Below are 16,143 nucleotides of genomic sequence, written 5' to 3' on the forward strand. Positions count from 1 at the left end.
CTGCACAGGGGGGTATGAGAGGGAGAATTGTTGGATTTGGGGTGGAAGGGAGGAAGGGAGAGATGCAGCAAAGGGGTAGAGAGGGTCAAGAAAGGCAGGGAGAGATACTGCATGGAGAAGGGAGAAGGGCAAAATAGGGAGAAATGTTGGACATAGGGGTAGAGGGGAGGGAGAGATGCTGCATGATGGAGAGAGGGAGAAATATTGGACGTGATGGTGGAGGGGGGGGGGGGAGATGTTGGACCAGGGGCACAGGGAGGGAGAGAGAGGGATGGTGGACAAAGGGGGAATGAGAGGGAGGGATACACAGGAGGTGGAGAGGAGAGAAGAAATAGGGAGATGTTGGATCCAGGAGCAGAAGGGAGTGATGCTGGGCAATGGGAATGAGAGAAGAAAGGGAGAAATGCTGGACCAGGGGGGAGAGGGCAGAAGGGAAGCGAGAAATCACAGGGAGATGAGAGACTATGAGGATGGGGAGGGTGGAAAAAGATGGAGCAGATGCTGGGCTAAAAGGAGAGAGGGAGGAAGATACTAGGAATGGTGAAACCATGTGGAAGAGGCCAGGATGGGGAGGAGGGGGATGGCAAGGAAATGAATGAGAGGATGATGTTTACAGAAGGTAGAAATATGGTAATGGAATGGATGGCCGAGGAAGGAGTGAGATGGGGAGTGGGACAGCTAGTGGGTGAGAGAAGAAGATGGAAAATTCAGAGGTAGCTGAAAAGTAAAAAAGAGGAGAAGGGTGAGAAAGAAGGTGAAATTTGAGTTCACAGGCAGAAAAGAAAAGGGAACAGACAGGAGAGAGAAGAAAAGGCAAATGGACAGAAGCCACTTGAAAGAGAATTAGCAGATGATAGACAGGAAAGCAGAAAAGAAAAACTGGAACCAACAGGATGGAAAAATAAAATGTCCAAACAACAAAGGAAGAAAAAAAAAAAGCATTTTATTTTGAATATCTTAAGTGGAATATGTTAGTTTTGGGAAATGTGCATAGCAAATGTCCTTGTATTGTGGAAAAGGAAATGCATTTCTCTTTTTTTGTCTAAACATTTGTATTTCTAATTTATGATCCCTTGCTCTGTATTTGGTGAGGGTCTGTTGGTGTGATAGTAATGGCAGGTAGAGAAATTGGAGGGGAGACAGGAGGGAGGGGGGATCGGGGATAGGGGCCCTCCTTTATTTTTTATTTTCTGACCTGGGCCCTAGCATGTCTAACACTGGTTCTTACCCTTGCTGTATAGCTGGTTGGGATCCCCAGCTGAGGACCTCCTCCAAGAACGGCCAGAACTCGCTTCTACCAAGCTCTACAGTTGGCGACAGCATCCTTGTGCCACCAATAACTAAGCATGTAAGGGGTGCAGACACTAGTGGCTTAGGGACATTGCTGCTGCCTGCCAAGCTTGGTTAAATGGAGTTCTGGCACACTTTGGGCTCACACCCACCCAAAATTGGCTGTCTGGCTATGCCACTGCTTTGGGCAACCTATATAGAATCCAGTGGTAAGCCCAGATTTTACCGAACCTTAGTAAAAGGGCCCCTTAATTTGGGTTTGCATGGCCTGGCTTGTTTAAATTCTCACCTATTGAATATTATGTGCCTGATATTCAAAGGATGTATGCTCCTTACTTTAGCTGAGTTTAGGAGCATATCTTTCAAAATTAGGAGCTTAAATCCTTTGAATATTACGCCCCATGCACCTAAAGTGGCCTCTTTGAAGATTTACTTGGGCTGAGTACCTAAATTTATACTCAAAATTTCACTAAACTCATGTATTTAGGAGCATAAAAAGTGGGTGGCAACAGAGGCAGATTTAGGGGGGGGGGGCTTATAAAAACATAAGAGTTACCATACTGGGGCAGACCGAAGATCCATCAAGCCCAGCATCCTGTTTCCAACAGTGGCCAATCCAGGTCACAAGTACCTGGCAAGATCCCAAAACAGTACAATACATTTTATGCTGCTTAACCTAGAAATAAGCAGTGGATTTTCCCCAAGTCCATCTTAATAAAGGCTGATGGACTTTTCTTTTAGGAAATTATTCAAACCTTTTTAAAACCCTGCTAAGATAACGGCTTTTACCACATTATCTGGTAACAAATTCCAGAACTTAATTACACGCTGAGTGAAGTGAAGACTTAGGGCCTTAATGTCAATGTTCAGCACTAGGCTCATAAATTCGGCTTATCAAGGAGTCCTTTTACTAAGCTGTGGTTACTAAGCTGTGGGAAAAAGTACCCTATAGTAGTGGTGGGGGCAGTTTTTCCAGTGCATCAGGGCCCTTTTTACTGCAACAGGTATAAAGCCTCTAAAACAATGGCCATACAGTAAGATTACTCTTATCGTATGGCCATTTGAGGGGAGAAATTACTGCCATTTGATTATTGCCAAGTTAGCGCTGTGCTATAAAATTAAAAAAAAAAATTTGCAGCACACCGGAAATGGTGCACACTCAAGATGGAACTACCGCCGGTGGCCGCGTTGGGCCAGCGTAGTTCCGGGTTAGCTTGCGGTAAGCCTGCATTGGGCTTACCGACACTTTGTAAAAGAGCCCCCAAATTGAGGCAAATGAATGGCAGGCCTATAACTTCAAAGCTGCTAAATTAAAGTGAATTTTCAACTGACAATTTAGGATCTTGAGTTTGACTAAAAATAGGTCACATAGTTAGGAACCTAACTTAGAAGCATAAATTTAGGAGCTCATCTTTTTCTGACTATCAGGCTTTATTTTGTTTGGTGTATATATCTACAATATGTGTCTGTCATTTGCCAGTAATATATATTATTTTAATTAATAGTACCTTTCTATGGTTGTTTGCTATCTATTTTAACAGAGAAAGCACTGGGAAATGGTTCTTGTTATCTTAATAATGTGGATACATTACAGAGGGACTCTCACTTTCTAACATTTAAACACAATCCTGATGCCATGGTAGGATTCACTGAGGAACTGAGAGCTGTTGATGATGTACAGGTAAGAAAACTACTGACTACTCTGTTAACTAAAACACAGCCAGGCACTTAACACATACGTGCAGCTCAAACGTCCTACCCCACGTCCTCCCTCTCCACTTCTTCCCTTTTCCTTTGCCATGCATCCTTCCAACGCTTCACATATATAGCTCAGCTTCATCCAAAACAAAATGCCCAGGACAGAATTTATTAGAAAGAGAGAACTTGTTTATGTGGATCAATACGGACCCTCTGCTAAAATAACCCGACTTGTGGTAAAAAAAAAAAAATCCAACTTTGGCTACCATTATGTTACCACAACTTGTGCTATTTTAGCATAGAGTCTCATTGCATAAAATGGGACCCTGTGCTAAACTAGGTAAAATAACCTGAGTAAACAGGATCCCATGTTGATAACTTCCCCCTAATATGGGTTCTTATACCCCAACTGAGGTCCTAAATGGTAGTATAACTCAAATATTATAGGATATTGAAAAAAATGACTGGGAGACATGGATTATTTGAGAAAAATATAAGCTAACTAGTGGAGGAGTTATGTTATGACTCTAAAAATAATGCTGTTTCTAGAGGTTGAGATTGACAATGTATTCAAGTTGGAGAGCAGCGCATATATAGAAGTTGTGTACATTAAGCAGTGAGAACTAGTAGTAATAGTGGAGCATGCACCTTTTTTATGGCATAAATGCTTGTCCATCTTTGCATACACTCTAATACTCATCACCAACTAATAAAGACATTTTAGTCTAATAACGAGATAAATTTATTTGTTTTTGTTACATTTGTACCCCATGCTTTCCCACTCATGGCAGGCTCAATGCAGCTTACATATTATATACAGGTACTTATTTGTACCTGGGGCAATGGAGGGTTAATTGACTTGCCCAGAGTCACAAGGAGCTGCCTGTGCCTGAAGTGGGAATCAAACTCAGTTCCTCAGTTCCCCAGGACCAAAGTCCACCACCCTAACCACTAGGCCACTCCTCCACAATAAATCCACAATAAAGTGATCATATTAGAGGTAGAATTAATTTTCCTTAACGGGGTCAATATTCAATATGATTTAACTGGCCAGAAATGGCTCCTGGCCAGTTAAGTCACTGTTCGGGGATAACTGGTAATTTTAGTGGCATTTAACCAGTTAGCACTGCTGAAAATAACCAGTAGCACTGAGCGTTCCTGGGGCAGAGCTAGCATTTGGCCAGTTAAGTGCTGATATTCAAAACTTAACCGGTCAGGTTAACCGCATAAATAGGACTGCATAAAAGTCAGTCCTATCTTTATGTGGTAACTCGTAGCCAGTTAAGGGGTCCTTTTACCAAGCTGTGCTAAAAAGGGCCCTGTGGTAGCGGCAGGGGCCATTTCCCCATGCGCCAGGGCTCTTTTTCTTGCAGCGGTAAAAAGCCCCTACAAAAATGGGCATGCGGTAAGATTACTGTTACCACATGGCGCACTTACCACTACCCATTGAGATGGTGTAAGGGCTTCTGTGGTAACCCGGGGGTAAAAATTACAAAAATATTTTTTGTTGCGCTGGAAATTGTGTGCGCTGGGGGCAGAACTACCTCCAGAAGCCGCATTGGGCCAGCGGTAGTTCTGGGTTGCCACACTGCAACCCCTTAGTAAAAGGGCCCCCAAGTGCTGAATCTCATACTTAACCAGCTAGGTGTTAGACGGCTTTGCAAACCCAGAAATTCAGTGCTCGTGCCAGGACATGACTCGGCATTGAATTTCCAGGTTTAGTTCTGGGGGCAGTCAGAAACACCACTGATCATCGCTGTCTGAATAAAAAATTATCACATTTAATTATAGAAAGTAATATATTTTCTTTATTACCCAGGTCTTATTTGGTACACAGAGATCAGATGGCCAGAAGGAGTTCACTTGTCAACTTGGGTGTGCTTCTAACCACTCTGAAAAGGAAGAGTTCCCCTTTTGTTTATTGCAAATGCTCAACACGGAGGAGAAAATTAAAGAGGCCAAAGCTAACAATTCCTCAGCCTCATTCTTCCCACAACAGACTGGCAATCACTTGCCTATTTCAGTGGCGACTAATATGAATCAACTTCATCTACACTTGTTAAAACTTGAAAAACACAAGGCATCAAACATTGGATCAGAATTTACTCCGCTCATAGATAAAACTTTAAGTATAAATCGAAAGAACGTAAACAGCAAACTAAAGGCGTGTGTTTCTAAAAATACTTGTGAACAGTTGAAAGGAGGATCTTCTGAAAAGAACATGAAGGCTCTACAAGAAATAATTTATTTCCTAGAAATAGAAACTGTAAAACTCCAGATTAGAAAATACCAACTGGAGAAACACTTGGTAACTAAGGAAAAAGAGCTGCATCAGGCCACAGAGGAAAAGAAAATGCTACGGGACGAATTGCAGGAAGCAAAACATGAGATACTTATTTTCACACAAAATTCTGAAATAGCAATAAACCACAAACAGAAGACACTTCAGAGCAAGGAAAACAATCTTCTTGATCAAGAGAATGAAGTGCTTTTGGTTGAAACTGGGCAAAATAAAGCAAACGAATTTGAGAAGCAAATTGTTGAATGCCAACCTCTCGAAGAAAGTGTTCAGTCTTGTCAGAAAAAATCTGTCCTGGAGGACAAAAAGAAATGCTCTCAGGAAGTTTCCACACTCGGAAAAGGACAAGACGTCCATTTGACTGTTTCTACATTTGTTTGTAGAAACCAAGAATATGTACACAAAATCCCTACTAAAAGTGAAGAGAAGCAAGCGGACCTATCAAACTTAAAAGAGAACTGTGGGAAAAGATCTGACATAAGAGGAACTAAAAATTCTTTGCAATGTGAGGGGAATGAGAGGAACACATGGTGCCAGCAAGAAAATGAACAAAATTCGGTGTTAATGATAGGTAGGGAATTAGGTGCCTTGAATCAAACACCTTTGGAACTAGACAAATCTGGACGCAAAAATGCAGAGCCTATACTAGATGGAAAAAATGATGCACGCTCTGAAAGTTCATCTCTGGAAGAAGAAAAGTACTGTCAGGAAACAACTGCTTTGAAGCAAGATGATGATGACCATGTGCGGCAAACATACTTGCAGGAAGAATATTGGAAGAGTTGTCCAGAGGCGTTAGATGTGCTACATGAAAAGTCTAATAACTCTTCTCAGAAAATGTCAGCTTTAGAGCAAGAAAATAATAACTCTTCACCAAAAGCAGATGTAAAAGAAGATAAGGGATGGTTTCAAGGAGTAAATGTTCTGAAAGTAGAGGGAGAGAAATATTCCCAAAACGTGTTAGCATCAGATGAAATAAAAGTTGACTGTGCCCAGACATTATTGCCCGTGGTTGAAACATGTGTTGAATGTTTTCAGCAAAATGTTTTAGATGCAGCAGGAGAAAAGAATCAGTGCCCCAGCAAAATAGCTGTATTAGAGCAAGTGAACAACATTGTTTTCAGTAAATGCTTTGGTGTAGTAGAAAAGGCTGAGGGCACTGGAAAGGTATCAATGCTGCAAGGATCAACAAAGGTTTGCACAGAAAATATACCAGAGGAAAAGATCAAAGATTTTCAGCTAGTTTCAGATCTTAGGGAGGAGAGAGACAGGTACTGGAAACAAATATCTGAACTGTTACAAGACAAGGATGCATATTTCAAAAATATATGTGTACTGAAAGATGAGAGAGACAGATATAGTCAAACAATTGTTGAGCTGGAAACAGAGAAGGAAAAGTTCTTAAGAAATATGTTTGATCTCTCTGCTGAAAGAGAGAAACATATCACAATGATTACCGAGCTTCAGCAGTGCAATAAAAAAAATGGTAATGTGATTTCAAAACTGAAAAAGGAAAATAATAGCCTGAAAAATAAATTTCACAGATTCCGTGTAGAGACTTCCAAAAGACTTAAGACATCGGAGGAATTCACTCAGAATGCTATGTCAGAAAACCATGAACTGAGGGAAATAATCTCTGACTTAGAAAGCAGCTATGAAGGCCTGATACATGATACAATGTCAGGCTTGGAAGACATGATGCAGAGTCTCAAAAGTGAAAATGAAATTCTACTAAACAAAATACATGCAATGGAGGCAAATAGCACCTTGCTCATCCATCAAGTGGATCAACTCACAAAAGAAAAAGAACAGCTTTTGAAAGCAATCAAAAAACTGGATGAAGGGATTGTGATAGAAGAGAAAGGTGTTCAGGTACCAGAAACTCAAAACGCTCCCAAGGTGAACGTATGCATTCCATGCTTAGAGGAGGAAATGTCCAAAACAAGAGGGCATCAACGAGCATGTTCAGAAGAAATGAAGGATCCTAGTAGCCCTTCTAGTAACCCAAAGATAGATATTAATTTGAAAGAGAATTCTGTAACCTCAAGAGAGGCTTCTGTTTATATGCAGGTAATGAAAATCAGATGTTGATGAAAACAAAAAAATAACAAGTACCATCTTTTCTGGATGCCAGGTTAATTTCATACATGAGTTGACATTTGGTAAAACCTTCACTATGCAAAATGTTTTACATTGCACAAAAGTTGTATATTTTATATAATGTAAAATTTTTATAGATCATAGCAAATAGCATTATATTAAAAAAAACTTAAAGCTTCATTTTTTACTTTTATACCCCACTGATTAGAGGAAACATTGTGCTAACATTTCTATAATGTATATCATGAAATGGTTGTGAACATCAGTTCCCAATTATGAACAAAGCCTCATACTGGTTGGCTAGACAAAAGGCAGAATTTAAAATGCTGCTGATATTGCATCTAAGAAGGACTCTATTAATTAACTGCATAACAATATCAAAATAGATTTGTGAACTATTGAATTAAACCTACAGTTTTGGTGTCTTTGATAAAGGCAATTTCTTCTATCTACCAATCCCCTACTGCTCCACAGCAGATGGAGACTGTACGGTCACCCATTCATAGATATGTTTTTCACTAGTGTTGAGAGTCACTCAAGACAGTGTTTTCTGGTTCTGTCTTGGAGGAACTCTTAACAAGTCTGGTTTTTTAAAAAAGTATATCCATAATGAATATATATGAGACAGATTGACATACACTGAAGACCCAAAGAATGCAAATTTAGCTCATGTATATTCATTGCGTTAATCCTGAAAATCCAACAGGTTGAATGCCCATGATAGAGCTGGGAAACACTTAAGCAAATAAATGAGTGTAATATTAGAATTTGAATCTGTATCCATGCACAGCCCCATACTCCTTCCTGGACTTCAGTTTAAGTGTTTTCAGGTAGCTAGACTGGATTGGCAGTTACTTATGTTATGGATAAATGCTCTGGCCCTAGAAATGTTGGGCATAACCAGTCAGGCAAAAGTGCCAGCATACCCCCACAAATTCTTCCTTCAAATAAATTTCAAATGTATTCCATCTGAGTTTTATTTGCATAAGACAGAATGTGAAAGAGACTCATGGATAAAATGAGCAGCTTGAGGATGTGACCCAAAGTGGCAAATAGGATCAGAAATTGTAGACTAGCAGGCAGCAGAGGGAAATGAAATTCACTCAGAAGAAAAAAAAGTTGTGGGGTGCCTCAAGGATCTGTCCTGGGGCTGATTCTGTTCAATATCTTTGTAAGAGGTACTGCCAAAGGGTTAGAAGAAAAAGTAGGCCTTTTTTTGTAGGTGACACAAAGATTAGCAACAGTGTTTACAACCTGTAGGGAGCGTAAAACATGAGAAGTGATGTTCAAAAATTAGAAGCTTGGTCTAATGTTGGCAGTTAAGCTTTATTATGAAGAAATGCAGAGTGATGCATTTGGGGTGCATAAATCCAAGGGAACTAACTGTATGTAGTAGGAGGCAAGACGTTGATATACATGAACTAAGAAAGAGAGCTCAGGGTGATAGTACCTGAGTATCTCAAAGTGGTGGCATATTGGCATTTATGCACGTTTGTGGACGCTTGGTTTATAGAATTGCCCTTCACACGTAAGAAAATAAATGGAATCACTTCTAAAACAGAGGATAATGAGCTTTCTGGAATTAAATGGATTGTGGGAGCCACAACAGCAGGGTTTTACTAGAGATAGGTCTTATTAGATTAATTTTTTTGACTGAATGACCAAACAGTTGGATTTAGGGGAGTACTAGATATGTTGTGCTTAGATGTTAACAGCCTTTGACACAGTTCTGAACAGGTGATTGATAAACAGTGTGCCCCATGGTATGAGCCCTAACGTGACTGACTGGGTTAGAAACTGGTTATAAGTGGAAGGAGACAGAGAGTACTGGTAAATGCAGTTCACACCAAAGAAAAGGGTGTCATCACTGGTGTGCCACAGGGATTGGTCCATTGTCTGGCTCTTTTTAACATTTTGTGAGTGAATTGCAGAAAGGCTGTCTGATAAGGTTTGCCTTTTTGTGGATAAAACCAAACTTTTTAATACGATAGACACCTCTGATGCTGTGGATAACATGAGAAGGGATCTAGTGAAGCTTGAAGAATGGTCCAGAAATTGGTAGCTAACATTTAATCCTAAATAATGTAGAGTCTTGCATCAAGGTTGCAAAAAGCTGAGGGAATGGTGCATAAAAGAAGAGCAGGGCTTTGGAGTTGTTGTATTTGATGACTTTAAGGTAGCCAAACAGTTAGAAAAGGCAACAGCCAAAGCCAGAAGGATGCTTAGGTGCACAGTGAGAGGAATGGCCAGCAGAAAGAAAAGGAGATGATAGTGCCACTGTATAATTCTTGTGAAGGCCCATTTAGAGCACTGTGTACAATTCTGAAGACCTCGCCTTCAAAAAGATATAAACAGGATGGAGTCAGTCAAGAGGGAGCTACTAAAATGATCACTGTTCTCCATTATAAAGCGTATGAGTACAGACTTACAGACCTCAATATGTATACTTTGGAATAAAGATGAGAGAGAGGATTCATGGTAGAGACATTTAAATATCTCTGTGGCACGAATGCACAGGAGGTGAGTCAGTTAATGTATACTTTGGAATAAAGACGAGAGAGAGGAGACATGATAGAGACATTTAAATGTCTCTGTGGCATGAATGCACAGGAAGTGAGTCAGTTAACTGAAAAGAAATTCTGGAATGAGAGTGCATAGGATGAAGTTAAAAGGGGATAAACTCAGGAGTAATTTAAGGAAATATTTACAGAAAGGGTGGTGGATGTGTGGAGATCCTCTTGGTGGAGATGGTGGAGACAAAGACTATATTTGAATTCAGGAAACATGGGAAAAGCATGTGGGATCTCTTAAGGAGAGGAAGAGATAGTAGATGGTGTGGATGGGCAGACTGGATAGGCCATTATCTGCCATCATTTTCTCTGTTAGGGGTGATTTTAAAATGCCGTAGGTCAACTGGAGTGTCCCTGCTGTGAGGTCATCTAGAAGCAAAGGGATCTTGGATTCTCTACAGGAAGAATTGTTCCAGTAGTTGGTAATGGAACCCATGCTGGATGGAGCTATTCTAGACCTGATGCTTACAAATGGGGAGAGTGCTTCTGATGTTATGGTGGGAGATCATTAGGCATCTACTGATCACCGAAAGGTGTGGTTCAATATTACGACACAGGAAGAGAGGGCTTATTCAAGAATGAAGGCAGGGGTGGTCTTAGCAATTGTGGGACCCTGGGCAGAGCAGTTCAGTGGGGCCCCCTGACCCCTTGCCTAGCCCAGCCCCCACCTAGCCGCCACCTATAACAAGAATTTTGTTTTTTTTATTTATGATCTCTGGTGAGTCCTCCTTCCACAAAACATGTTACAGCAACCCTGGCTCAGGTCTTTCATTCCCCAGGTTTATTTAAGAACCCAATCCAACCTAATACAATACACATATGATACAGGATACAGCACACACATCAGGACCGAGGTTGGCTGGGTTTATGAGCTGAGAATCAGGGGTTTTCAACCCAGTCTTCATGGCAGACCCAGCCAGTTGGGGGTTTCAGGGTGTCCCCCATTGAATTCAAAAGCCCCCTGCCACACAAAAGCATCTAGTTTTCCTGAGTTCTTAAATAAACCTGTGGAATGAAAGACATGAGCCAGGACTTAAAGGATCTGTCTCTGTTTGCTTACTTACCAATTACCAGTTCATTCCATCCAGTTTTGTTGGAGTTCAGCTCCTGTTTCCCTGGCTCCTTTGGGGGGGGGGAGGGGGGTTAAGAAAATGGTCCAACATAGAGCAGCTACGCTGATAGCTGACTCTGGGCAAGTAGATCGAGTCCAGTGCCATACTGATGCAGTTCATGTTCACCACTGCAGCAGGCTCTTAGACTCCTGAGAGCAGTTGGGTGACCGGTGCTCACATTCATAAGCTGGACTCAGCCACAGTTTCTTCACGTGGCTGAGCTGCTACAGTAGTGCAGCTGTGATTGGTCAGGGAGTCCTCTCTAGCACCTAAAAGGATGCTCCTGATTGGATGTAAGCCAGGAGTAACTCAAATTCTGAGTTACTCCTGATATATGGCCAATCAGGAGCCCCTTTTTAGGTGCCAGACAGGAGAGGACTGGTTGTTTGCTGCGCAGCCAAGAGGTAAAGCTAAAGCCAACTGAGGAAATATGGCAGGGAGGGGCGGGGTTCGGTGAGACAAGAGATACTTGATGTTGGTCCACGTGGGGCCCTTGGAAGTGCAAGGCCCTGTGCTGCTGCCCCTGCCTAAAACTGGCCCTGATTGAAGGTCCTAGACTTCAAAAGAACTAACTTTGCCAAGATGGGGGTATATCTCAAGGAAGATTTAGTTGAATGGGAACAGCTGAAGGAAGTAGAACATCAGTGGGCAAAACTGAAAGAAGCTATTTTAAAGGGGGACAAACCTTTATGTTAGAAAAAGACATAAAAATTAGAGGAACAGAAGCTGCTCTATAGTAGCTGAAAAGATATGGGGGGAAAGCCAAAAAGGTTAGCGTTCATAAATTACATGATGACTCAGAAAGAGGAAGACAGGCAAAAATACCTGAAAAAGCTATGAGTAGCTGGAAAAGCTGTTAGGAAAGCAAAGATGCAAATGGAAGAAAAGATAGCTGATACAGTAAAATAGGGGACCAAGAATTTTTTTTAAATATGTAAGTGTTAGGAGGAAGTGCCATAATAGCACTGTGAGGCTCAAGGATGAGGGGGAGGACTATGTAGAAGCTGATAAGGATCAGCCTGAACTGCTTAACAATTATTTCTTTTCTGTGTTCACTGATGAAAGGCTGTCAGTGGGACAGCAGAAAACAAATGCTAATAAGGATGGATGTATGGTAGACCAGGACAGATTCTCAGAAGACTGTGTTTGTGAGGAGCTAGCTAAACTAGAAATAGACAAAGCAATGGGGCCTGATGGGATTCATCCGAGTGCACTCAAGGAACTAAGAGACATTCTGGCGGCTGAGTTGTGGGACCTCTTCAATGCTTTTTAGAGTCTGGAGTCATCCCAGAGCACTGGAGAAGGGGCGGATATGGTCCCTGTGCACAAGAGCAGAAGTAAAAGGAGGTTGGGAATTACAGACCTGTTAGTCTGACCTCAGTAGTGAGTAAACTAATGGAAATGCTTCTAAAGCAGAGGATTGTGAGGTATCTCGAATCAAACGGACTGCAGGACCCAAGGCAGCATGGCTTCACTAGAGAGAGGTCTTGTCAGACAAATCTGATTGATTTCTTTGACTGGGTGACCAAACAGTTGGACATGGGAAGGGCGCTAGATGTGGTGTACTTGGATTTTAGCAAAGCCTTTGACACAGTTCCACACAGGCGACTGATAAACTGAGGACCCTCGGTATGGGCACTACAGTGACTGGATTAAAAATTGGATAAATTGGAAGGAAACAGAAGGTAGTGGTAAATGGAGTTTGCTTTGAGGAAAAGGATGTTATCAGTGGTGTACCGCATGGATCAGTCCTTGGGCTGGCTCTTTTTAACATCTTTGTGAGTGATATGGCCAACGGACTGTCTGATAAGGTTTGTCTCTTTGTGGATGATACCAAACTATGTAATAGGGTGGGCACCCTGGAGGGTGTGGATAGCATGAGGAAGGATCAAGCAAAGCTTGAGAATGGTTCAATAATTGGCAACTAAGATTTAATGCTAAAAAATGCAGGGTCATGCACTTGGGTTACAAAAAATCCAAGGGAACAGTATAGTATAGGGGGTGAAGCAGTTCTGTGTATGAAAGAAGAGTGGGACTTGGGGGTGATTTATCTGATGATCTTAGGGTGGCCAAACAAGTATAAAAGGTGACGGTCAAAACCAGAAGGATGCTTGGGTGCACAGGGAGAATACTGTGTGCAATTCTGGAGACCGCATCTACAAAAAGATATAAACAGGATGGTGTTGGTCCAGTAGGTGGCTACAAAATTGGTCAGTGGTCTCTGTCATAAAGCATATAGGAACAGGCTTATAGTCCTGGAAGAAAGGTGGGGGAGAGAGGGGTATGATAGAGACATTTAAATACCTCAATGGCATTAATATACAGGAGATTAGCGTTTTTCAAATGAAGGAAAACTCTGGAATGAGAGGGCATAGGATGAAGTTAAGAGGACACATGGCATGGCCTCCTAGTGGAGGTCGTGGAGACAAGGTCTGTGTCTGAATTTAAGAAAGCATGGTTCAGGCAAGTGGGATCTCTTAGGAAAAGGAGGAGTTAGTAGTTACTGAGGATAGGCAGACTGGATGGGCTATTTGGCCCTTATCTGCCATCATGTTTCTATGTGTATTTTTGGCAATGAAAATATAAAATATATCGCTTACTGCTATAGGAGATACATTTAAGTTGATATTGCTATGAAATTAAGGGGCATTCATTTGTGCTAAAACTGCCCTCGGACTAGTACATCACCATTAGCCCTTGATCATGGCCATCATAAAGAACTTGCAGGCATTTGAAAATCTACAGTTAAGCTACAAAATAACTGTGTTTTGTTCTTTGATTTCAAGAGGCAGTAGCTTTTATAGTGTTGGCTGCAGTATCTGCTGGAAGTTTTAGTGCATAGAGCCTTTTTTTCCCAATGTGCTGGACCTGAACCAAAATACTGCTAAGTGGTTTCTGATTATTTTATTCTACAGGTTTAGCTATCTGATATATCTATTCTCTTGAATCTATTGCTTAATTAAGTTGTCCTGTGAATCTGTATTGTGGTGCACTTCTCTGCTTTCTAACCCTGCCCCCCCTAAAAAAAGATAAAAACAACAACAAAAAAATCTCTCTTCCTGCCTAGCTCTGATAGTAAAGAGGATAGGTTTTTCTAACTGCATCTTGTCCTACACCCTGCTAACTCTTGCTGTAGCATTCTAACTTTGTGGGCAGATGGCAAAAAAAGAAAAAAAAAAGAAAAAAAAGAAGAAAATCAGCCTAGTCTCCCAACTGGTTATAAATTTGCATTTTACATTGATGAAACTGCTGTAATTAGTGGGAATATTTAGATTTACTAAAGGAAAATTATATTCTAGTGGAATCTGATTGTTGAATCAAATTGAATTTATCAGACTTTATCATTGCTGGCCCCACCCAGAGAACGTTTTTTTTTGATACAGCACATTTCAGACTCACTGGGACTTATAGGTATATTAGTGAAAGGAAGAAGACTAAACATGGAATTGTGAGACTGAAAGATGCTGCGAACCGCTATGTGGATAATGATGAAGGAAAAGCAAATTTGCTAAACAAATACTTTTGTTCTGTTTTCACTGAAGAAAATCCTGGAGAAGAACCACGAGTGATTGGCAAAAGTACATATGAAAATGGAGCGGATATAGAACTGTTCACGGAAGCGAGTGTGTATGAACAACTTGAAAATCTAAAGGTGGACAATCCATGGGACCGGATGGGATCCACCCCAGGATATTGAGTGAGCTCAGAGAGGTTCTGGTGGGTCCTCTAAAAGATTTGTTTAATAAATCCTTGGAGATGGGAGAGGTTCCGTGGAATTGGAGAACAGCAGATGTGGTCCCTCTTCACAAAAGTGGTGATAGGGAAGAAGCTGGAAACTACAGGCTGGTAAGCCTCATTTCGGTTATTGGAAAAGTAATGGAAGTGATACTGAAGGAAAGGATAGTGAATTTCCTGGAAGCCAGTAAGTTGCAAGATCCGAGACAACATGGTTTTACCAAAGGTAAATCACGCCAAACAAATCTCAGTGAATTCTTTGACCGGGTGACCATAGAATTGACTCAGGAACGTGCTATAGATGTAATCTACTTAGATTTCAGCAAAGCTTTTGACACGGTTCCCCACAGGAGGTTCTTGAATAAACTTGACAGGTTGAAGATAGGACCCAACGTGATGAACTGGGTTAGGAACTGGTTGACGGACAGACGCCAGAGGGTGGTGGTAAATGGAATTCGCTCAGATGATGGAAAGGTGAGTAGTGGAGTGCCTCAGGGATCGGTGCTGGGGCCGATTCTGTTCAATATATTTGTGAGTGACATTGCCGAAGGGTTAGAAGGTAAAGTTTGCCTTTTTGTGGATGACACCAAAATTTGTAACAGAGTGGACACCCCGGAGGGAGTGGAAAACATGAAACAAGATCTGCAGAAGCTAAAAGAATGGTCTAATGTTTGGCAATTAAAATTCAATGCAAAGAAATGCAAAGTGATGCACTTAGGGAGTAGAAATCCACGGCACATGTATGTGTTAGGAGGTGAGAGTCTGATGTACAGACGGGGAGAGGGATCTTAGGGTGATAGTATCTGAGTTTCTGAAGGCGATGAAACAGTGTGACAAGGCGGTGGCCGTAGCCAGAAGGTTGCTAGGCTGTATAGACAGAGGTGTGAACAGCAGAAGAAAGGAGGTGTTGATGCCCCTGTACAAATCATTGGTGAGGCCCCACCTGGAGTATTGTGTTCAGTTTTGGAGGCCGTATCTTGCTAAGGATGTAAAATAATTGAAGCAGTGCAAAGAAGAGCTACAAAAATGGTATGGGATTTGCGTTACAAAACATATGAGGAGAGACTTGCTCACCTGAACATGTATAACCTAGAGGAAAGGAGAAACAGGAGTTATATGATACAGACATTCAAATATTTGAAAGGTATTAATCCGCAAATGAACCTGTTCCAGAGACGGGAAGGCGGTAGAACTAGAGGACATGAAATGAGACTGAAGGGGGGCAGATTCAAGAAAAATGTCAGGAAGTATTTTTCACGGAGAGAGTGGTGGATACTTGGAATGCCCTCCCGCGGGGGGGGGGGGGGGGGGGGGTAGTGGAGGTAAAAACGGTAACGGA

Source organism: Microcaecilia unicolor, chromosome 2 (genome assembly GCF_901765095.1).
Source record: "Microcaecilia unicolor chromosome 2, aMicUni1.1, whole genome shotgun sequence".
NCBI lineage: Eukaryota > Metazoa > Chordata > Amphibia > Gymnophiona > Siphonopidae > Microcaecilia > Microcaecilia unicolor.